This window comes from Bufo bufo, chromosome 2 (genome assembly GCF_905171765.1).
Source record: "Bufo bufo chromosome 2, aBufBuf1.1, whole genome shotgun sequence".
In the NCBI taxonomy this organism is placed as follows: Eukaryota; Metazoa; Chordata; class Amphibia; order Anura; family Bufonidae; genus Bufo; species Bufo bufo.
In genome coordinates this window covers 756899309-756924131 of record NC_053390.1, presented here as the reverse complement: position 1 = coordinate 756924131, position 24823 = coordinate 756899309, and positions in this window count along the sequence as shown.

Genomic DNA, 24823 nt, shown 5'->3' with positions numbered 1-24823 from the left:
ATCCCCCATCTCAGACCAAACCCTTTTTAGACCTCTATGTCAGACCCCATATAAGACCCCAGTTTTAGACCTCAGATCAGACCCACCATTAAACCTCCATGTAAGACCCCGACCCAATATCAGACCTCCAGACCCCCATATAAGACCCCTATTAGACCTCCATAAGACCTCCAGACCCCCATATCAGACCTTCAGACCCCCATATCAGACCTCTAGACCCCCATTAGACCTCCAGACTCCCACTAAACCTCCAGACCTCCAATCAGACCCCCATTAGACCTCTAAACCCCCAATCAGACCCCCATTAGACCTCTAGACCCCCAATCAGACCCCCATTAGACCTCTAGACCCCAATCAGACCCCCATTAGACCTCTAGACCCCCAATCAGACCCCCATTAGATCTCCAGACCCTCAGTCAGACCTCTCCAGACCCCCCAGTCAGAACTCTCCAGACCCCTCAGTCAGGCCTCTCTAGACCCTCCAGTCAGACCTCCAGACCCAGTCAGACCTCCAGACCCCCCCATTAGACCACTTCAGACCCCCAGTCAGATCTCCAGACCCCCCAGTCAGACCCCCCCATAGACCACTCCAGACCCCCATTAGACCTCTCCAGACCCCCAGTGAGACCTCTCCAGACCCCCCATTGGTGGATCTAGTCATGTGACCCTCCATCAGCTGCCATGCTGGGACAGGACTGCAATGCCTACATGGCTGTAGTACACAAGTTACCAAAAGTTCTATATTATTTTTAAAAAACGATGCAGACCATATTTAGAAAGCTGTGGTTTTAGGTTGCCTTGAAGCTTCAGTGCTTTGACCATACAGAAATACACATCAGGCAAAATACTATCTATAAAAGCTGCAAATCAATAAATTACCTTAAAATCCTCAAATGGTATTCTGTATGACCTCCCAAGGTTGCGTTTGCAGACAGCCTTTCTTCTTCACATGATATACATTTATGATACACAGGGGCATAGCTAAAGGCTCAATGGCCCTGGTGCAGAAGTTCAGCTTGGGCCCCCCACCACCATCTTCCCTCAGTGCATTATGGCAAGGGGCAGGGGTGCACCTAGCCTTTCTGGTGTCTGAGGCAAAAATTGAAACCCCCCCCCCCCCCCCCATGCCAAATTCTCAACCTAACCCATTCCCTCCAGTCCTACTGTTAAAGGGGTTGTCCTCTTTTTACTACTGACTACTAGGTCATTAATATCAGACCGGTTGGAGTGCTGAAAGATCAGCTGTTTGAAGAGAGGGCAGTGCTGATATGAGAGCTGCTTTCTCTCCTCTGCTCATCTAATCACAGCAGCAATTTCAGTGGTGAGCAGGTAAACAGAGCAGAGAAGGCAGCACTCGTACAAAAAATAAAGTGGACAACCCCTTTAAAGACATACTTGGAAAACATTACATACAGCGCTACAGAACATACAGGGTAATACAGCCCCACATATGTACCTCTTCCATCCAGTGATGTCTCCTCTGATGTAGATATTCTCTTTCTTCATCTTCTCCTTCAGACCAGACTGCCATGGTGACTTCTTTCAGCTGCAGACTACTTACTTTCCTACTTTTCCATCATCCTCCTCACCTTTTCAACACCCCATTCTGACCCCCTAATCCCCAATACTATACTGTAGAAACAGTCCCCCTGAAAATACTGGTACAACACAGATAGTGTGCCAGTACATAAAAATACCCCCTTACCTTTCAGATCAGACCCCCATATCAAACCCCAGATGAGACCCCCCTATCTCAGACCAGACCCCCTTTAGACCTCTGTCAGACCCCATATCAGACCCCCATTAGACTTCAATGTCAGACCCCGCCCCAATATCAGACCTTAGATAAGACCCTCACTAGACCTCCAGACCACCATATGACCCTCATTAGACCTCCAGATCCCCATTAGACCTCATACCAGACCTCCAGACCCCATTTGACCTGCAAACTCCCATATCTGACCCCTATTAGACCTCTAGACCCCCAATCAGACCCCCATTAGACTTCCAGACACCCATTTAGACCCCCATTAGACCTCCAGACCCCCAATCGGACCCCCATTAGACCTCCAGACCCCCATTAGACTTCTCTAAACCCCCAATCAGACCCTTTAGACCCCCAGACCCTTTAGACCCCAATCCGACCGTTTAGGCTCCTAATCAGACCCTTGCGACCCCTATAGTTACGCCAGTGTGATGATACATTATTACCGTCTGCTCCTTGCTTCTTTACCCACAGTCAATCAACTCTGTAAACACTATTATTTTCTGGTCATAAAACAAAGAAATTTCTTTGGTAGCATCAAGTTCATTATGTATCATGTTGCCGCATATCTTCTGTGACATGATAAGCAATTGATCAAGGTCCAGGTTTTAGTAGTTTGAGACTGTAGCTGTTTATAATTATACAGTTCTCTGTACAAATAATGCTTCAGCTACGGAATGTCACATGAGAATATATGACATGGGAACATTGTATGTGACATTGTTACTGTTAAAGAGGTTGTTCCACTAATATAAATAGATATTACTGTTATATCACTTTCCCTAAATTCCACTGCAGCGAACCCCCGAGAAGCCAGTGCAGAAGATGGGAGTGGTAGGTGCTCTGATGAGATGTTGTGTCACGGTGTATTCCTTCAGGCCATTGCTCCCTGGGGTTCGGTGCAGTGAAAAGGTGATGTCAAAGGATAAGGCAATGTCTAGTTGAGGTGTGGTGGCAGGAAAGATGGCAGATAGTAGCACTACAGAGTAGTTCTTCTCTCTCTCACAATTGCCCTTCCCTAACAGCAATACGCAGGTACTTGTGACTATAGGTGTCCACTTGTGTAATACCAGCTTTTGCATGTGCCTGTCCTGAACTATGGTGGTGGGTGTCTTAACTTGTTATCCGTCACCTTGCAGCAGAGGTTGTATAGCTGTAGTGCTGATCATTCTGCTGACTTTGTACACTGTAGCTTGAAGTGCTTCTGGTGGCCTGGGACCCTGCAGTCTCCCTGGAGCAGTGGTCCTCACAGACAAGCTGTTTTTATAGTACCAATGCCCTTGGAATAGGAGCAGATGGATGTGGTCCCTCACTTCAGGCACAGCTAACTCTCTCAAGGACTCTCTAGAGCTCCCCCTCCTGGATGGAAGCATGACCAACGCACTCCCACCAAGAGGGGTGCAAGTTCTATTCCTAATGCCAGTCATATCTATAAAGAATTGCAGATACCTTATCTGTGGTATTGTACCACCATTTATCAAAGCTCCTTTATTCTGAAGTTATTTGCCTACTATTGCACCCTGTGGCCAATCTGTTTTGATATTCAGTTGCTGTTGTTTACATCATACAATGGAGCCTTGTAATGTAGGACGCACAGGTGTCATTGGTAGAAAAAAGCAGCATGGTTAGTGTCTCTTGTCCTGCTGATATCAGGACACATCTCACTGCCCTAAGGCATGATGGGACAGCAGATACATGACAAACCAGGAAGTAAGATTCAAGCATAGGGGATAAGAGAAAACTGCAAATGAGTTAAACTTAAAAAAATAAATAAATAATAATAATAATAATCCAAGGACGAAATGAGACTAGAGCAGGAATGGCCAACCTGCGGCTCTCCTGCTGTTGTAAAACTACAACTCCCACCATGCCCTTCTGTATGCAGTCTAGGCATGCTGGGAGTTGTAGTTTTGCAACAGCTGGAGAGCCTCAGGTTGGCCATCCTTTCACTAGAGTAATTGATGAAAATACACTTAAGAGTCAACAGTAGTTTATGGTACAGCCCCTTTAAGGTTCCCACTTCACTATGTCTACTCTAGGAATCTGTTTCAATAATACAAAAAAATACCAAACCCCCAAAAACTTATATCAACATTATCTAATCAATATTTCTTGTTTTAAAGGGGATATTCATTTTAGATATTTTTTTTTTTTTGTTAGAAGGGTCCTTCAGTGATAAACTAGTCACAGGAAACTAAATAGCTTGAGTCCCAGTGATGTTCTGTGGGAGAATCGGGCAACACATTCAAATTCCCTGCAGTGCCACCACAGAGGGCATGAATGCTACACAGTGCCCATTTAAATTGATCACCCCCAAGGGTGCTCTTTGTAGCTGTTCCCTTCTCTGACAAATAGATGAGAGTCCTGAATAGGGGACTGCCCTCTATTAGCTCAGATTTCCCTATTAGTATATTTGAAAAGATAACCCTTTATAGGTTTATTTTTATAACCTACCCTATAGGTTATTATAGAGCATTACAGTGGGAAAACCCCCCTCAGTAACCACAAATACAGCTTTTTACTCGTCTAAATAAAGGGGGTTTTAACAGCTGGTTTTACTCAATGATTATATGTACCCAAAATGGTGCATTAAAAACGATAACTTGTCCTGCAAAAAATAAGCCCTTATACAGGTACATTGATGAAAAAACAAAAAAGTTATAGCCCTTGGAAAGCGATGATAAAAAAAAAATGTGCGTGGTCACTAAGGGGTTTTAAAAAATATATAATCATATACTGCTGAAAACCTTGTGCTAAAAAAAACTTTTTTTCTATTTATGACAGTATTTATGATTCTAGTAATCAACTGGCGCTCTGTCTACGTAATAAAAATGTCATCAATAGAAAAGTAGAAATAATGGATGATATGAATTGTTGCTTATAGTTTTCTCTGCAATAAAATACATGCCATAGTGCCAGTTTGTAAGACTGGACAAAGGACGGGTGGAGTGCCAACTGGCTGCATTTCTTACCACAGCAGTGGATCTTTAGTTTTATGCAGTTTAATTTGGGCTGCAAAGTGAAAATAAATCTTCCTGTTCTTCACCTTTAATGCCTGCAAGGAGAATGGGACTTTGCTATTCAGATTCCCAGGTGCCAGTCCCAAGAATATTCACAGATTTGTGGCAGGTGCAGTGAAGGAAGATAAAGCATTGCCAGAAATAGAGCCAAATTTTGTCACCAAGAGAGTGGCGGGGATCATTGGTGGATAATAATATGGGCAGTTCAGGGGTGCAGCCCAGGGCCAAGATCATCGGAATATTTTATGTTGTTTATGTTATTTTCTCATAGCTTTTGCCCCAAGTTACAGAAAAACCTGCACAAATAACTTTGGGTTGTGTATTAGTGTTGATTACGAATATTCGAATTGCTAATTTTTATTGCGAATATAGGTACTTTGAAAATTTGCGAATATTTAGAATATAGTGATATATATTCGTAATTTCGAATATTCAAGATTTTTTTATTGCGAATTTTTCGCAATGCGAATTTTTATCTCAAATTTTTCAATTGCCGAGTAAAAACATTATTCCTCCCTGCTTCTTGCTTGTGGGCCAATTACTCATTGGCCCTCAAGCAAGAAGCAAGGAGGAATCATGACTTTAAATGGGAAAAATGATGAATATTCTAAAAAAAGAATACATAGCACTATATAGAATATATTCATTTTTTCGAATATTCGTAATATTCTAGAACAAGAATATATAGCAATATAGCGAATATTCGAAAAAAACGAATGTAGAGCAATTTAGCTAATATAGTGCTATATTCTTCTTTGTCTAATAGTTGTAATTTTTTTCTCATCTAAAGTTCAGGTTGGAAAAAAAATTCAACTAATGAAAAAAAAGATTATAACACTATATTAGCTAAATTGCTCTATATTAGTTTTTTTTTTCCAAACATTCGCTATATTGCTATATATTCTTGTTTTAGAATATTATGAATATTCGAAAAAACTAATATATTCGCTATAGTGCTATGACTCATTGGCCCACAAGCAAGAAGCAGGGAGGAATCATGTTTTTGCTCGGCAATTGAAAAATTTGCAGTAAAAATTTGCATTACGAAAATTCGCATATTATGCGATCATTATCTTGTCGATTTTTGGAGTAAAAAAATTGTAGAATATAATGAATATTCTATAAAATATTTGCGAAATATCGCGAATTCGGATATGACCCCTGCCGCTCATCACTATTGTGTATTTAGGGGTTAAGGTCTGGGATCTGTATCAGTCAAGGGAGTTGATCCAGGGTCTGTATTTAGGAGGGGTCTGGGGTCTACATTAGATGATCTGTTCTTAGGTCTGTATTAGTTAAGGGGGTCTTGTCTGGTGTCTTTTTTAATTTAGGGTTTCTAGGGTATACCCTAATGTCTGTTTTGGGTAAGGGGTATAATCTGGGGTCTGTATTAGTTGAGGAGATTTTGTTTGTGGTTTGTATTTAGGAGGCCTGGTCTGGGGTCAGAATATATCAAGGTGTCTGGTCTGGGTCTGTATTTAGGGGGTTTGGAGTCTGTATTTATTTAGGTATTTTGCTCTGGGGTCTGGATATATTTATAAGGACTGGCCAGGGGTCTGCTTTGGGATCTGTATTTGTTTGGCCTGGTGTAGGGACAGTTTAGGGGGGTTTGGGATTTTTTATTTATTTAGGAAGGTTGATATGGGTCTGTATTTCTTTGTAGGACTGTATTTATTCTTCAGTTTTAGTTTGGGGTCTGTATTCTAGGGTCTGGTGTCTGAATTTAGGAGTCTGGTCTCAAGTCTGAATTTATTTAGTGGTCTAGCGTCTGAAATAATGTAGGTGTCTAGTCTGGACTCTGACTCTGACTTGTCTCATCGTTACTAAGAGGAGATGAGACTAAACTCGACCACCAGCTGTCCAGGAAACAGTTCAATAGGCTGGCGCTGCGCTGTTTCAGTAGGTGTCTAGATCAGTCAAGGTGTCTAGATCAGTCATGATATATCTGCAGGACCATTCTTGTGTCTAGATGGGGTCTTGCAGCTTTCCTATACACAGATCTCAAAATGGAGCTTGATGCAGAATTCTTTTTTGAGAGGCAGTTCAGGACTGGTATGTTGCTGTGAGCAGACAGCTCCCTTGTGGGATTGGCTGGTGTAGACAATGACTCTTTCTTAGACTTTCTTACAAACATATGATTTGGAGTGTACAATCACATCATCTAATAAAGTAAGACCGTTCAAAAGTTCTTGGGGCCCAAGCAGCATTCCTTGAGCCTTTGGAAAATCCCGGATGCACTAAAGAATCCAAATGTCATGTGCAGTGGCCGGGTTTGGGGTGGTCCCAACGCTACACTGTCTAGGTCTCACAACGTGTTGCTGCTCTCTGGAGCGGATGGTAAGGTGTGGTGCATTTTAATGGGAAATAGGACCAGAATGTTAGGATTTGCAGTAAACCAGTGTGCTTCATTACTGGAAGAATGCAAGTGCAAATCAATACAGACAAGGCACTGATCTGGCTTCTCCTGTCTCTTCCCAAGCAAATGGTTCTGTGCTGAGGAAAAGCTGTTTGGCTGGTCAAAGGGCTGGTGACTCAGGATCTCTGGCAGAGTATCCCTGTCTCATTGTCTTCTTCTGGTCACTCATGCAGTCTGGAGGAGTCTTTTCTACTATTTGCAGACAACTAGGAGCTCTAACTGTTCTCCTTAAATATAGTTTCTAACTGAACGGGAATATTCTTGTGGGTGGTGTGAAGCTGGAGAAACACAGCCTCAAGAGAAGCAATGTTGTAATACAAGTCTATCACTAAGCAGTTTTTCCACACAAGTCCTCAGATGTAAACAACAGAGCTAAATCAGACAGTTAAAAGGTCAGTGTGTCTGTTTTTTCCCTCCAAAACTTTGTATGATCCTTCATAGTAACTGCAGAAGTGGATGTTTCCCAACTTCTCAGTGCATAGATAGAAAGCCCCAAAGTATCTCAGTATTTGCTGGCTGTGCATTTTCACAGTGCAGTGCAGATATAGTGCAATATTGGTGCAAATGAATAGAACAATACAGTGCATTGAAAAATATTCATACCCCTTGAACTTTTCCAATTTTTTTTCACGTTACACCCACAAACTTAAAAGTATTTTATTGGGATTTTATGTGATAGATCAACACGAAGTAGCACGTATGTGTGATGTTAAAAGAAAATGAGACATGGTTTTCAAAATGTTTAATAAATAAAATTCTGAAAAGTGTGGCATGCATTTGTATTCAGTCCCCTGAACTCTGATACCCCTAAATAAAATCCAGTGTGACCAATTGCTTTTAGAAGGCAGAGTAGTACTTTCTGAATAACTGTGTATAGGCAGCATTAATGATAGTAGCAGTACTCTCTATCTTTCTCCAAATACACTTTGCGGTCTCTCCAAATAACCACAGGAGTAAAGTTCCATTCTCATCAACTCCTTCTGAAATTCCCGAGCTGAGGGGTGCATATCTACTGTAAGATCCAGATGGCTAGTCCTTCTTAGGCCTCTTTCACACTACAGTATGTCCATTTCAGTGTTTTGCGTTCCGTTTTTCACGGATCCGTTTTTCCGTTTTTTGTTTCCGTTGTGTTTCCGTTTCCGTTCCGTTTTTCCGTTCCGTTTTTCCATATGGCATATACAGTATACAGTAATTACATAGAGAAAATTGGGCTGGGCATAACATTTTCAATAGATGGTTCAGAAAAAAACGGAACGGAAACGGAAGACATACGGATGCATTTCCGTATGTGTTCCGTTTTTTTTGCGGACCCATTGACTTTAATGGAGCCACGGAACGTGATTTGCGGCCAAATATAGGACATGTTCTATCTTTCAACGGAACGGAAAAACGGAAATACGGAAACGGAATGCATACGGAACACATTCCGTTTTTTTTTGCGGAACCATTGAAATGAATGGTTCCGTATACGGACAGTATACGGAACGCAAAAAACGGACCGCAAAACGGAAAAAAAAAACGGTAGTGTGAAAGAGGCCTTAAAGGGGTTGTCTCACTTCAGAAAATGGCATTTATCATGTAGACAAAGTTTATACAAAGCACCTACCAATGTATTGTACACTAGTAAGTGGCTTGTATTAACTTTGTCTACTCTACATGATCAATGCTATTTGCTGAAGTGAGACAACCCCTTTGACTGCATGCTGTCCATAATCAACCATTTGGGATACATAGTGCACAAAGACATAAGTGTTTTTGAATGAAATCACAACATATACTGTAACTTGAAATTAACAATTGCAGTGATCCACTGGGTCACTGCACATGTACACAATGGGAAACTTTCTACTGTATATATATATATATATAAATATAAATATATATATATATATATATATATATATACACACATATTTGGCATCAAATATAGTTTATAAGGCAATTATTTTTTTATCTAAGTAATTTGCCGTTATCATGTCATAAACTAATAGGTTGGCTAGGTAAGATTATTTTGTGTCTGGAGAGCAGTACATTGAAAATGCATTTGTAGTTTCCCTGACTTCACAAGTTCACCTGATGTCTTAATCTGATGTGAGATAAGGAGAATGACTGCTGTTAGTTCATATTTTACTACCCGTGGCCTGGACTCTTGGGTTCATTGTCATTGCCCCGTCTCCTATGTTGTTTTCCATCTGCTGTCCAATGTAAATTAATGAAAAGCATCTTCTTTTTTTTTTCTTTTGATGTTTGAACCTAATAACATTTGACTTTTTATTTTATTTTACACGTAATGGACCTGTTTACTGTTTTCCAGTGTATCCCAGGGCGGTGAATAAGTGTATTAGATACGTGGAGTGCACGCCTTGCGTGCTAATAAGTTGTCAACAGATGCACCTATTGACACCGGGTGGAAAAATTTCATTGGATAGAAGAAATGTTTACATCACGGTCCATAGTCTATAATGATATGTAACATCAACTGCCAAGAACCTTAGAACCCACATGTTCTAGCTACAGGTTGGGACCATTTAATATTAACTTTATGCTATATTAGAATGATATAATATTTGGAAAATATTACTTCTTAAAGTAACATTTTACAAAAAACAGATTTACAGATTTACCAAAAACTTAAAGCTTAACTGATTTTGTGTCTACTTTTGTTGATAAAAACACAGAAACCTTAAAGGGATTGTCCAAGTTAAGCAAAAACTTGGGCAGCCCCTGGACATTTGATAAAATAAAGTAGAACCTTTTTCAGTAATCCTAGAGAATACCTCTACACAGGTTATCCAGATATTTAAAATAGGACAAGCCATCAATGCGAGATCAGGGTGGGTTCAAGTGACGTTAATCAAAGGGGTGCACACCCACCTATGTAATATTGATTCCTGAGGGTGCTGCCACACGTTCAGGCCTTTTGATACCGTTTTTGAAGCCATAATCAGGTGTGGACATACAAGGAGAGACAGTATAAACAGCAGATACAACTTTTCCAATTTTTTCAATCCACTCCTGGTTCTGGCTTTAAAAACTGCATCGAAAAAACCTAAACGTTTGTAAGCACCCTTGTGGTGATAGAGGGATCCAGATATTAAAATTATTGTTAGGAGTAGGCAACCCTTCCCTTTACATTCCTGTAGGGGGTCATCACCTCTTCCAGGTCTGTCCAGGCCAGAGATTGTTGCAATAAAAATCGATAAGATGGAACAACACAGAAAACCAGAGCCCTACCATAAAGTGTGAAGATGTCAGATACCAGCGTGATACAGACCAGAACGGTTAGAGGGGTCAGGAAAAGTCTAGTGTCTAAGGTAGAAATAAGTGGACAAATCCATATTTGGTCCAGGTGCTTCCCCCTGAGAACTCAGGGCATGTATATGATTCCATGGTATTAATACCAAATCGATCTCAGCTCAGTAACAGGGAGCAATTAGATAACTCCAGCCATCCTGCCATTACCTCCACCATGTTTAGTAGGCACATGTGCAGGACATTCAGACGGAGTGGAAGGAGGTAATATGGAATTGCTAAGGTGAATATTCAAAAAGATATTTCCATACAAAGAGTTTGAGGCAGGCTTGGTTTCCAGCAAGTGGTCCTAAAAACTGTGATAAAAGGTCATTCCCATACTCCCTGGCCTCCTCTGACATCACAGATGGGGGGTGATGGGGTGGATGACGATACCGACCCTTTTTAACACATACAGGGAGAAAAGCAGACTCTCATTTCTTTGGGGATCACTAGCCTGATGGACTGACCGATATTTCTGCTTCCCCAGGCAACCGGACTTAACTGTTGCGTAACGTATTAAGTTCTGTTTTTATCCCTTTTATTTTACAAACTGTTATTTTGCACCGTATGTATATGTCTGTATATTTTATGTTGTATTTTCTATAATAACCCCATTGTTTGTCCTTCTTTGATATTAAAACTTTACTTTAATAAGAGCCTTCTGGTGTTTTAACAATTCCATGACCTTAGAAGAAGCGTTACCTAGATTGATTATTTTAACCCTGTAAATGCTAGCAGTTGTAGCGTGTACTTAGGGGTTATTTCATGCAAAGGTGTCTCGTCAGCCTGATAAGACAAGTGGTGGCAGTTAAGAATGATTAGTTTCACGAAGGAGTGCCTCCCTGATAACAAAATAGTTAAGTTTCCACTAAGGCCACCAGCAAATTCTCTATTTTAAGCCCTCATTGAGGAATATAAGTGAAACATTATGCTCAATCACACTTCTTAGCTCATATGAATATGTATAAGCCGGTACAGGCTAAACATATAAACTCTCCATGCGCTAACAACCTGAGGCTGTGCCGTATAATGTATGTGAGCAGCAGGCGCACAAAGTAAACTAAAATCAAAGGGTAAAGAGTACCGCATCTCGAACATTTTACCTATGCCTGGTTGCGTGTGCAAAAACGGCATATGACCATTGAGCCTCTGCAGTCACGTGCCATTCATGCACACATGCGGATCCGTCTGACAAATGCATTGAAATGCCGGATCTGTCTCTCCGGTGTCATCTGGAAAAAAAAACGGATCCGGTATAAAAATGTTTTGCAGATCCGTTTTGCCGGAACACTTAAAGGGAACCTGTCACCGGGATTTTGTGTATAGAGCTGAGAACATGGGTTGCTAGATGGGCGCAAGCACATCCGCAATACCCAGTCCCCATAGCTCTGTGTGCTTTTATTGTGTAAAAAAAACGATGTGATACATATGCAAATTACCCTGAGATGTGTCCTGTCCCTGACTGATCTCACGTACAGGACTCATCTCAGGTTAATTTGCATATGTATCAAATTGTTTTTTTTTACACAATAAAAGCACACAGAGCTATGGGGACTGGATATTGCGGATGTGCTAGCGGCCATCTAGCAACCCATGTCCTCAGCTCTATACACAAAATCCAGGTGACAGGTTCCCTTTAATGCCGGATCCGTCACTAATACACTTCAATGTAAATTAATGCTGGATGCGGCATGCCGGCAAGTGTTCAGTCTTTTTGGACGGAGATAAAACCGCAGAATGCTGCAGTATTTTCTCCGCCCTTAAATGGCAAAAAGACTGAACTGAAGACATCCTAAAACATACGGATTGCTCTCCATTCAGAATGCATTAGGATAAAACTGATGAGTTCTTTTCCGGTATTGAGCCCCTAGGACGAAACTCAATGCCTGAAAAGAATAACGCTGGTGTGAAAGTACCCTAACCTGATGGAATTCTGTAGGAAAGTCGTAGGCGTTAATGGCGGCATTACCTATAGTACCTATGATAGAAATTCTGATACTGAGAATTCTACAGGAGTCATCGAGTTCATCACTTAGAGTCAGAGATAAGCAGCTATAATATAAATGTAGGTTACAGAGGGAAGACAGGGAACCAAGAATGTGCTTGTTATTATCATTTCAGCTCTACAAAGTTTTCTTATTACTATCAGAAGGGTTGTAAAATGTATATTCTAAAGTACAGTTGATAATTAATATATTGTCTAGTTCCTTGTCTTAAGTGAGATAACATTTGATAACCTTTTTTTTGGGTGTACCCTTTGTACATACAGTATATATTTATAGATAACTAACAATGTTTTCTTAAGACATATATGCACCCAGGCTCATAACTTGGGGGTAGGAAGAGATGGATGGGTGGGTATGTATTCAGTTTACTGGGTGCCAGAGTGGGTCTCAACAAGACATTTTGCCTTGACCCTGGTATTTAGGGACTGGAGCAAAGCTTATAGTAAGGATCACTGAACTAATTCTAAATGCCTATTTCCTCCTCCATTAAATTACTATGATCCACTTACATGTATGTGTTATGTAAGCCTCCACACATGGAGCCAGGCTCGGACTGGCCCAAAGAGGTACAGGTGAATCCCTGGTGGGCCCCTGAGCAAGGTGGACCCCTAGTCTCCCACCCCCTTAGGAAAACGGGGGTGTATGCCATCCGGTCCTGGCGATTTGTCTATTTTGATCTTTTTAAGTCGCTGTTTTACTTCTTCCTGGGTCAGACAGGACACTTTTAATGGGGAATTTATTTCAACATTCAGCATTTCATCTGACAGTTTATTTTCCTCAGTGAATACATTGGAGAAAAAAATATTTAACAGCTTTGCTTTCTCCTCGTCGCTCTCTGCGAATCCCCCCTCATTACTCTTTAAAGGGCCGACACCTTCAGATTTATACTTTTTAACATTTATATAATTGAAGAACATTTTAGGGTTAGTTTTACTCTCTTTGGCAATTAATCTCTCGGTCTCTAGTTTGGCCACTTTTATTTGTTTTTTACATGTTCTATTTTTTTCCTTATAGTTTTTCAGTGCTTCCGTGCTACCCTCCTGTTTTAGTGTTTTATATGCTTTCTTTTTGTCATTTATTGCTTTCTTTACAGTTCTATTTATCCACATTGGTTTCTTTTTGTTCCTTAACCTTTTATTCCCATACGGTATGTACCTCTCACAATGAGCTTTTAGGATGCTTTTAAAGATATCCCATTTTGTGGCTGTATTTTTATTTGTGAGGACTTTATCCCATTTAGTTAGGCCTATGGCCTCTCTTAGTTGGCTAAATTTAGCTTTTTTGAAGTTTGGTATTTTTGTTCCTTCCTGTAGAAACGCTCTTTTGAATGATAATTGGAAGGTTATTACTTTATGGTCACTATTTCCCAGGTGTCCCCCAACCTGCACGTCTGTTGTTCTGTCAGGCCTATTGGTTAATACTAAGTCCAGTATGGCCCTCCCTCTAGTCGGGTCCTGAACCAGTTGGGAGAGGTAATTGTCTTTGGTTATTGCCAAGAACCTGTTTCCTTTATGAGATATACAAGTTTCAGTTTCCCAGTCTATATCTGGGTAGTTGAAGTCCCCCATAATAACCACCTCATTATGATTTGCCGCCTTGTCTATCTCGTTTAGTAGTAGATTTTCTGTGGACTCTGGTATATTAGGCGGTTTATAGTAAACTCCTATTAGTAATTTATTGTTGTTTTTAGCTCCATGTATCTCTACCCACAGTGACTCCACATGTTCATGTCCCTCACTTATATCTTCACGGAGTGTGGGCTTTAGACAGGACTTTACATAAAGGCAGACCCCTCCCCCTCTCCGGTTTTGACGATCCTTTCTAAACAGACTGTAACCTTGTACATTAACTGCCCAGTCATAACTATCATCCAGCCATGTCTCAGTTATTCCCACTATGTCATAGTCCTCCTCACACATCACTAATTCCAGTTCACCTGTTTTATTAGTCAGGCTTCTCGCATTAGTATACATACATTTGAGTGGGTTAATGTATATTTTTTACCCTACACCTTTCCTTCTGAACTGTTCTAGTCCCTCCTTCCATTCCTCCCCCAGTCCCACTACCTTGCCCCCGGTCTCTATCTGCACTATCTTCCCCTTCTATAGTGTAATTACCCTCCCCCCCCAGTCCCTAGTTTAAACACTTCTCCAACCTTCTAGCCATCTTCTTCCCCAACACAGCTGCCCCTTCCCCATTGAGGTGCAGCCCGTCCCTACGATAGAGCCTGTAGCCGATAGAGAAGTCGGCCCAGTTCTCCAGGAACCCAAACCCCTCCTTCCTACACCAGTTCTTGAGCCACTTGTTAATTTCCCTAATCTCCCGCTGCCTTTCTTGTGTGGCCTGTGGTACAGGTAGTATTTCGGAAAATACTACCTTTGAGGTCCTTGCCCTAAGCTTTTGACCTAAATCCCTGAAATCATTTTTAAGGACTCTTCACCTACCCCTAACTTTGTCATTGGTTCCGATATGGACCATGACCGCTGGATCTTCTCCAGCCCCTCCCAGTAATCTGTCAACCAGATCCGCGATGTGTCGAACTCTAGCGACAGGAAGACAGCACACTGTTCGGCGATCACGGTCGCCGAACAAATTTATGTGGTAATAACTTTAAAACACTTTTACTAATCCAGGCCATTCTGAGATTGTTTTCTCGTATACATATATACTTCATGACAGTGATAAAATTGAGTCAAAAAATTTCATTTTTATTTATAAAAAATACAAAATTTACCCAAAATTTAGAAAAATTAGCAAATTTCCAAATTTCCATTTCTCTACTCTTATAATAGATAGCAATAGCAATAGTTATAACTTTACATTACCATATGTCTACTTCATGTTTGGATCATTTTGTGAATGCCATTTTGATTTTTGCGGACGTTAGAAGGCTTAGAAATTTATAAGCAAATCTTGAAATTTTTCTGAAAATTTCCCAAACCCACTTTTTAAGGACCAGTTCAGGTCTGAAGTCACTTTGTGAGGCTTATATAATAGAAACCATCCAAAAATGACCCCATTTTAGAAACTACACCCCTCAAAGTATTCAAAACTGATTTTACAAACATTGTTAACCCTTTAGGTGTTCTACAAGAATTAATGGAAAATTTAGAGGAAATGTCAGAAATGCACTTTTTTGGCAGATTTCACATTTTAATAAAAAAAATTCTGCTAACAAACTAAGGGTTAACTCAATATTTATTACCCTGATTCTGTAGTTTGCAGAAACACCCTATTTGTGGTCGTAAACCGCTGTATGGGCACACGGCAGGGCACAGAAGGAAAGGAACGCCATATGGTTTTTGGAAGGCAGATTTTGCGGGACTGTTTTTTTGACACCATGTCCCATTTGAAGACCCCCTGATGCACCCCTAGAGTAGAAACTCCAAAAAAAGTGACCCATTTTGGAAAATACACCCCTCAAGGTAATCAAAACTGATTTTACAAACTTTGTTAACTCTTTAGGTGCTCCACAAGAATTAATGGAAAATGGAGATGAAATTTCAGAATTTCACTTTTTTGGCAGATTTTCCATTTTAATCAATTTTTTCCAGTAACAAAGCAAGGGTTAATAGCCAAATAAAACTCAATATTTTTTTGCCCTGATTCTGTCGTTTGCAGAAACACCCCATATGTGGTCGTAAATTGCTGTATGGGCACACGGCAGGGCGCAGAAGGAAAGGAAAGCCATATGGTTTTTGGAAGGCAGATTTTGCTGGACTGGTTTTTTGACACCAAGTCCCATTTGAAGACCCCTGATGCACCCCTAGAGTAGAAACTCCAAAAAAAATACCCCATTTTGGAAACTACGGGATAAGGTGGCAGTTTTGTTGGTACTATTTTAGGGAACATATGATTTTTGGTTGCTCTATATTACACTTTTTGTGAGGCAAGGTAACAAAAAAAGCTGTTTTGGCACCGTTTTTATTTTTTGTTATTTACAGTGTTTATCTGGCAGGTTAGATCATGTGGTATTTCTATAGAGCAGGTTGTTATGGATGCGACAATACCAAATATGACAACTTTTTATGGCTGTTTGTTTCAGTTTTACATAATAAAGCATTTTTGAAAAAAATATTTTTTTGTGTCTCCATATTCTGAAAGCCATAGCTTTTTTTTAATTTTAGGAGACTGTATTATATAGGGGCTCATTTTTCAGTATGAGATGACAGTTTGATTGATACTATTTTAGGGTGCATATGACTTTTTGATCGCTTGGTATTACACTTTTTGTGTTGTAAGGTGACAAAAAATGGCTTTTTTGACACAATCTTATTTTTTTATGGTTTTCACCTGAGTGGTTAGGTCATGTGATATTTTAGTAGAGCAGGTTGTTACGGACGCGGCAATACCTAATATGTATACTTTTTTATTATTATTACACTTTAGCACAGTAAAAGCAGTTTTGAAGAAAAAAATAATCATATTTTTGTGTCTCCATTGTCTGGATTGTAATGCATTGGCTGTAAGTGTATTACCACTGTAATAGTCTACTTACAGGGGGCTGGATCTCACAGGCTCTCCCGGAAGGCTGCCATGATGCCTAAGGAAGACATCGGGCTGCCTTCCCTGCCATAGGGTCCCCGTCAAAGTAGCGCGGGGACCCCATGGACACCGGCATCCGTGAGGATACCGCACGTGCCACAGTCAGCGATGACCACGGCCGTGCAAGGGTTAATGCGCCGGCATTAGTGATTTCAAAAATGACGGCGCATACAGCAGGGGTCTGTCTATCAGTGACAGCCGGACCCCTGCCTCTGATCGGGCGCAGCTCCTGCACTAGTGATGTTGCGAACATAAAATTTTCCGTTCGCGAACGCCGAACGCGAATTTCTGCAAATGTTCGCCAACGGGCGAACCGCCATAGACTTCAATAGGCAGGCGAATTTTAAAACCCACAGGGACTCTTTCTAGCCACAGTAGTGATGGAAAAGTTGTTTCAAGGGGACTAACACCTGGACTGTGGCATGCCGGAGGGGGATCCATGGCAAAACTCCCATGGAAAATTACATAGTTGACGCAGAGTTGGATTTTAATCCATAAAGGGCATAAATCACCTAACAATCCAATATTTTTTTTAACAACGTGGTTTAAAACATCCAGTGTGTGTATACGATCAGGTATGATGTTGTATAGATCAGGTAGTGTAAGGGTTACGCCCGCTTCACAGACATTGACAGACCAAACTCCCCTTTTAATGCACCGCAAACAACCGCAAACAGTCCATTTTCCCAACCGCAAACTCCCCATTTGTTCAAGGTTGGATACCAAGCTAGCCATGTCCCGTTGATGTCATTGAAGGTTTCTTCCTCCACCCAGCCACGTACAACACCAAAGGTCCCCGAAAGGTGAATTGAATTGATTTTTCGAACGGGGAGATGGTTAAAAAAAACGCTGGCTCCCTCCCCTTTGTTTGAATCCACGGTCACTGCGTCTGTGCTGTGCAATTTACTGCCCCACCCGATATGAGTGGTATTTTCTGTAGTTCTCTCTTCTCATCAGTTTAATCCCTGTTACGTCCCCACTCTGGGGTCAAATTATTAAATAGATTTTTCGAACAGGGAGATGGTTAAAAAAATGCAGGCTCCCTCCCCTTTGTTTGAATCCACGCCACGGTCACTGCGTCTGCACCGTGCAATTTACTGCCCCACCGGATATGAGTGGTATTTTCTGTAGTACTATTCTCATCAGTTTAATCCCTGTTACGTCCCCAATCTGAGGTCAAATTATTAAATAGATTTTTTGAACGGGGAGATCGTTAAAAAAATGCTGGCTCCCTCCCCTTTGTTTGAATCCACGCCACGGTCACTGCGTCTGCACCGTGCAATTTACTGCCCCACCGGATATGAGTGGTATTTTCTGTAGTACTATTCTCATCAGTTTAATCCCTGTTACGTCCCCAATCTGGGATCAAATTATTAAATAGATTTTTTGAACGGGGAGATGGTTAAAAAAATGCTGGCTCCCTCCCCTTTGTTTGAATCCACGCCACGGTCACTGCGTCTGCACCGTGCAATTTACTGCCCCACCGGATATGAGTGGTATTTTCTGTAGTACTATTCTCATCAGTTTAATCCCTGTTACGTCCCCAATCTGGGGTCAAATTATTAAATAGATTTTTCGAACGGGGAGATGGTTAAAAAAAGGCAGGCTCCCTCCCCTTTGTTTGAATCCACGCCACGGTCACTGCGTCTGCGCCGTGCAATTTACTGCCCCACCCGATATGAGTGGTATTTTCTGTAGTACTATTCTCATCAGTTTAATCCCTGTTACGTCCCATATCAGGGTGGGATTGCCTTCTGTGAAAAAAAATTTAGGCCGGGTACCTTCGACTGCCTTCACAGTGACAGACCAAACTCTGATACACCAAAATGAATTGATTTTAGGAACCGGGAGATGGAAAAAGCAGCTTGGTCGGTCCTCTTACTCAGTCCTAAGTTGGGGCACTGCGCGTGCACGGAGCAATGTGCTGTGACACCCTATATGAGTGGTGTCTTAACTAGTACTATTCCTATCAGTTTAATCCCTGTTACGTCCCCTATCCGGGGACGTGTGTCGAATTGATTAACCATTGTCGAATTAACGAACCATTAAGACATCCTGGAATAATTTAGTTCTGAGCTTTGTACTTGCTTTGTATTGGAATTGATGGGGATTTTTTTAATTGTCTGCATTATTTCTAATAAACTATTAAGAGACTTTATTATGATTTTTTTATTTTATGTATTAAAAACCCACCCATACAACTTAAAAAAATATATATAATAAAATTTAAGGTTTTTCTATGAAAAATTATCCAGCCAATCGCTTTTGGTCTGATCATAATGAAGCAACGGCCTTATCATCTGGGGTGTGGCAACATTGCCAACACACTCATAGAGGTGATGATCGCTTCATTGTGATACGCAAGCCCCTTCACCACAACAAGATAACGATCACGAAGGGGAATTGACACTTGTATGTGCCTTGTTTTGTTTTTGCAGCCACAGTGCAGCACCAGAGGCCAGAAAAATTAGGCATGTACACATGCCTGAAAAATAATGTTACTGTTGCAGCCGCTGTTGTAGCAGCGGCCGGAAAAATTGATGTTTTCAAGGCAGAAAGGTGACTAAAACATTGCGGCTTGAACCCTAGTTGGTGGCGGAGAATTCACGAAAGTCATCCGGTATGCAGACATTAAATACAGCAGCGTGGGGACCATTTTGAGGCCAAGGCATGTCATCAGGCCCTTTGTTAGTCAAACGTATCCCCCACTGTCAGTCCCTTCGGGATCCATGCCTCATTCATCTTAATGAAGGTGAGGTAATCAACACTTTTTTGACCGAGGCGACTTCTTTTGTCAGTGACAATGCCTCCTGCTGCACTGAAGGTCCTTTCTGACAGGACACTTGAAGCGGGGCAGGCCAGAAGTTCTATCGCAAACTGGGATAGCTCAGGCCACAGGTCAAGCCTGCACACCCAGTAGTCAAGGGGTTCATCGCTCCTCAGAGTGTCGATATCTGCAGTTAAGGCGAGGTAGTCTGCTACCTGTCGGTCGAGTCGTTCTCTAAGGCTGGATCCCGAAGGGCTGTGGCGATGTGTAGGACTGAAAAAGCTCTGCATGTCCTCCATCAACAACACATCTGTAAAGCGTCCTGTCCTTGCCGCCGTCGTCGTGGTAGGAGGAGGATTACTTTTACCTCTTCCCCTGTTAGATTCCCGTTGTGCTGTGACATCCCCCTTACAAGCTGTGTAAAGCATATTTTTTAGTTTTGTTTTGAACTGCTGCATCCTTTCTGACTTTCGGTAAGTTGGTAACATTTCTGCCACTTTCTGCTTATACCGGGGGTCTAGTAGCGTGCCCACCCAGTACAGGTCGTTCTCCTTCATCCTTTTTATACGAGGGTCCCTCAACAGACATGACAGCATGAAAGACCCCATTTGCACAAGGTTGGATGCCGAGCTACTCATTTCCCGTTCCTCGTCCTCACTGATGTCATTGACGGTCTGTTCTTCACCCCAGCCACGTACAACACCACGGGTCCCAGATAGGTGACAACAACGAGCACCCTGGGATGCCTGCTGTGGTTGGTCTTCCTCCTCCTCAAAGCCACATTCCTCCTCTGACTCCTCTTCCTCACACTCCTCTTCCAGCGTTGCCGCGGGTCCAGCAAGCGATGATGACAAGGCTGTTTCTGGTGGTGATGGTGACCACAACTCTTCCTCTTCACGCTCATCTACAGCCTGATCCAGCACTCTTCGCAGGGCACGCTCCAGGAAGAAAACAAATGGGATGAGGTCACTGATGGTGCCTTTGGTGCGACTGACTAGGTTTGTCACCTCCTCAAAAGGACGCATGAGCCTACAGGCATTGCGCATGAGCGTCCAGTAACGTGGCAAAAAAATTCCCAGCTCCGCAGAGGCTGTCCTAGCACCCCGGTCATACAAATACTCGTTGACGGCTTTTTCTTGTTGGAGCAGGCGGTCGAACATTAGGAGTGTTGAATTCCAATGTGTCGGGCTGTCGCAAATCAAGCGCCTCACTGGCATGTTGTTTCGGCGCTGAATGTCTGAAAAGTGCGCCATGGCCGTGTAGGAACGCCTGAAATCTGCCACACACCTTCCTGGCCTGCTTGAGGACGTCCTGTAAGCCTGGGTACTTAGACACAAAGCGTTGTACGATGAGATTCAACACGTGTGCCATGCACGGCACATGTGACAACTTGCCCAAATTCAATGCCGCCCAGGGCCGATCCTACACGGGGTGCAGTGGGTGCCCCGCACCCCAGCGCTGTCACCCGAAAGGCGCCGAGCGCAGGGCCGGACTGGCCTGCCGGGATAGCGGGAAATTTCCCGGTGGGCCGGCAAGCCTGAGTGCCGCAAGGCCGCGGCCCTGGTGACAAGTGGGGGCGGCCGCGGCCGGCGGCAGGGCAGAGCAGGAGATGAGCGCCTCCATTGCGGAAGCGCTCATCTCCATAGTCATCTGTATTGCCGTCCTCAGGACGGCAATACAGATGCCTGTGCTGCGGCAGAGGAGGGAGAGGTGTGTCCCCTCCTGTTCCTCTGATAGGCTGCCGGGTTAGTGCTGGCAGCCTATCAGAGGCTGGTGCAGGCGGCGCGATGACGTCATCGCGTCGCCTGAGCCGTATAGCGAGGGACACAGACGGAAAAGGCGGCCTGCATCGCATCGCATTGCTGGAGGTAAGTATAAGTGTATTATTTTTTTTTATTTTTTTATATAGGTACAATACTGGGCTGGCACATGATAAGGGGGGCTACTGGGCTGGCACATAAGGGGGGCTACTGGGCTGGCACATAAGGGGGGACTACTGGGCTGGGCTGGCACATGATAAGGGGGGCTACTGGGCTGGCACATGATAAGGGGGGACTACTGGGCTGGCACATGATAAGGGGGGACTACTGGGCTGGCACATGATAAGGGGGGACTACTGGGCTGGCACATGATAAGGGGGGCTACTGGCACATGATATGGGGGGCTACTGGCACATGATATGGGGGCACTCTGGCTACTGGCACATGATATGGGGGCACTCTGGCTACTGGCACATGATAATGGGGGGGATCTGGCTACTGGCACATGATATGGGGGGGGGGGCTCTGGCTACTGGCACATGATAAGGGGGGGGGCTCTGGCTACTGGCACATGATATGGGGGGCTACTGGCACATGATAAGGGGGGCTACTGGCACATGATAAGGGGGCTACTGGCACATGATAAGGGGGTCTACTGGCACATGATAAGGGGGGCTACTGGCACATAGGGGGGCTACTGGCACATAAGGGGGGCTACTGGCACATGATATGGGGGGCTCTGGCTACTGGCACATGATATGGGGGGGCTCTGGCTACTGGCACATGATGGTGGGGGGGCTCTTATTTCTGTCACATGATTGGGGGCACTCTGGCTACTGGCACATGATATGGGGGGCTCTGGCTACTGACACATGATATGGGGGGGCTCTGGCTACTGACACATGATATGGGGGGGCTCTGGCTACTGGCACATGATGGTGGGGGGGGGCTCTGGCTACTGGCACATGATATGGGGGGGGGGCTCTGGCTACTGGCACATGATATGGGGGGCTACTGGCACATGATAAGGGGGGCTACTGGCACATGATAAGGGGGCTACTGGCACATGATAAGGGGGGCTACTGGCACATGATAAGGAGGGCTACTGGCACATAGGGGGGCTACTGGCACATAAGGGGGGCTACTGGCACATGATATGGGGGGGCTCTGGCTACTGGCATATGATATGGGGGGCTCTGGCTACTGGCACATGATGGTGGGGGGGCTCTTATTTCTGGCACATGATTGGGGGCACTCTGGCTACTGGCACATGATATGGGGGGCTCTGGCTACTGACACATGATATGGGGGGGCTCTGGCTACTGACATGATATGGGGGGGCTCTGGCTACTGGCACATGATGGTGGGGGGGCTCTTATTACTGGCACATGATTGGGGGCATCTATGGGGGCACATCTTACTGCAGATTATTGGGGGGCACTATAGGGGCATCTACTGAGGCTAAAAAAGAAGATATTTTATATGGGGGCTCTGTATAGGGGCATTTTATACTGGGACACATTATGGTGGGTACTATGGGGAAGGGGGGGGCACTATGGGGGTCATCTACGGGGGCACTGAGAAGGGGTATTTTATATTGGCACATTATGGGAACATTAGCTCAACTGGGGGCATTACAAATGTTTTGCATATTATAAGGAGAATTATTACTACTGGGGGGGCATTATGGTGGGCTTTATTACTCCCCCATGGTATGACCCCCTAGTAGCAGCACCAGCCTCTCCCTGCTCTGCTATCCCTCTGCCCTTTCTCCAAATCCTTATTATGAAATCTTTCTCATTAGGTTAAAGCACAACATCAGCTCCGCCGAGCCCCCGGCCAAAGTGTTGAAGTGGCGTCCGAGATCCCCAAGGGCCAAGTCAAGTAACTGTAAGTTTTTATGGGGGTTCTACAAAAGAGCTATCCTGGGGCAAAGTTCATATTCGTGTTTACACACGTGTTTTAAAATGAATGCTTTCTCCTATTATAAACAAGTAAATAATGACGCAATGCTGTGGGGCTGGTGTGCAACTTTTTCCAGGGCTGGTTTTTATCCCCAGTCCGGCCCTGGCCGAGCGAGCCGCCGGGACTTTTTTTTTTTTTACTTTTTTTTTTTTTTTTTAAGCCGAGCAGCCGAGCCGCCGATTCGTGGGGCTGAAGTTGGGGGCTGAAGTTGTTGCCATAGAAACATTGTAAAGGGGAGGAGTTAGTAAGATAACCACGCCCATGTGGGGGCGCCAGAAATATTTCTGCACCCAGGCGCCTGTGACCCTAGGATCGGCCCTGATGCCGCCAACAAATTGCTTCCATTGTCACACACCACTTTGCCGATCTCCAGTTGGTGCGGGGTCAGCCACTGATCCACCTGTACTTTCAGGGCGGACAAGAGTGCTGGTCCGGTGTGGCTCTCTGCTTTCAGGCAAGTCAACCCCAAGACAGCGTGACACTGTCGTATCCGGGATGTGGAATAGCCCCTGGGGAGCCTGGGGGGATTCAGTTGATGTGCAGCCAGACGCCGCAGCAGAAGAGGACTCAGCCGAGGAGGTTATGGACGAGGATGGAGTAGGAGGAGTAGAGGAGGTGGCAGCAGGCCTGCCTGCAAGTCAGAGACACGCATTCCATGCTTGTCAGCCATCAGCAGGTTGACCCAATGCGCAGTGTAGGTGATATACCTGCCCTGACCGTGCTTTGAAGACCAGGTATCAGTGGTCAGATGGACCCTTGCCCCAACACTGTATGCCAGAGATGCCATGACTTCCTTTTCAATCACTGAGTAGAGGTTTGGGATTGCCTTTTTTGAAAAAAAATAATCGTCCGGGTACCTTCCACTGTGGTGTCCCAATAGCGACAAATTTTTTGAAGGCCTCAGACTCCACCAGCTGGTATGGTAAAAGCTGGCGGGCTAAGAGTTCCGTCAAGCCAGCTGTCAGACACTGGGCAAGGGGGTGACTCTGGGACATTGGCTTCCTACACTCAAACATTTCCTTTACAGACACCTGACTGTGGGCAGATGAGATGGAACTGCTGAAGGTGAGAGGCGGAGTGGTGGGTGGTTGAGAGGGGGCAAGGAGGACAGCAGTGGTTGACGTGGCTGAAGATGCTGGACCAGGAGGAGGATGGTGGCTTTGAGCTTGTGTGCTGCTTCTACTTGTCATCATGTGTTGATCTCATAGACGTTTGTGATGTGCGATCATGTGCCTTCGCAAAGCAGTTGTACCTAGGTGGGTGTTGGATTTCCCACGACTCAGTT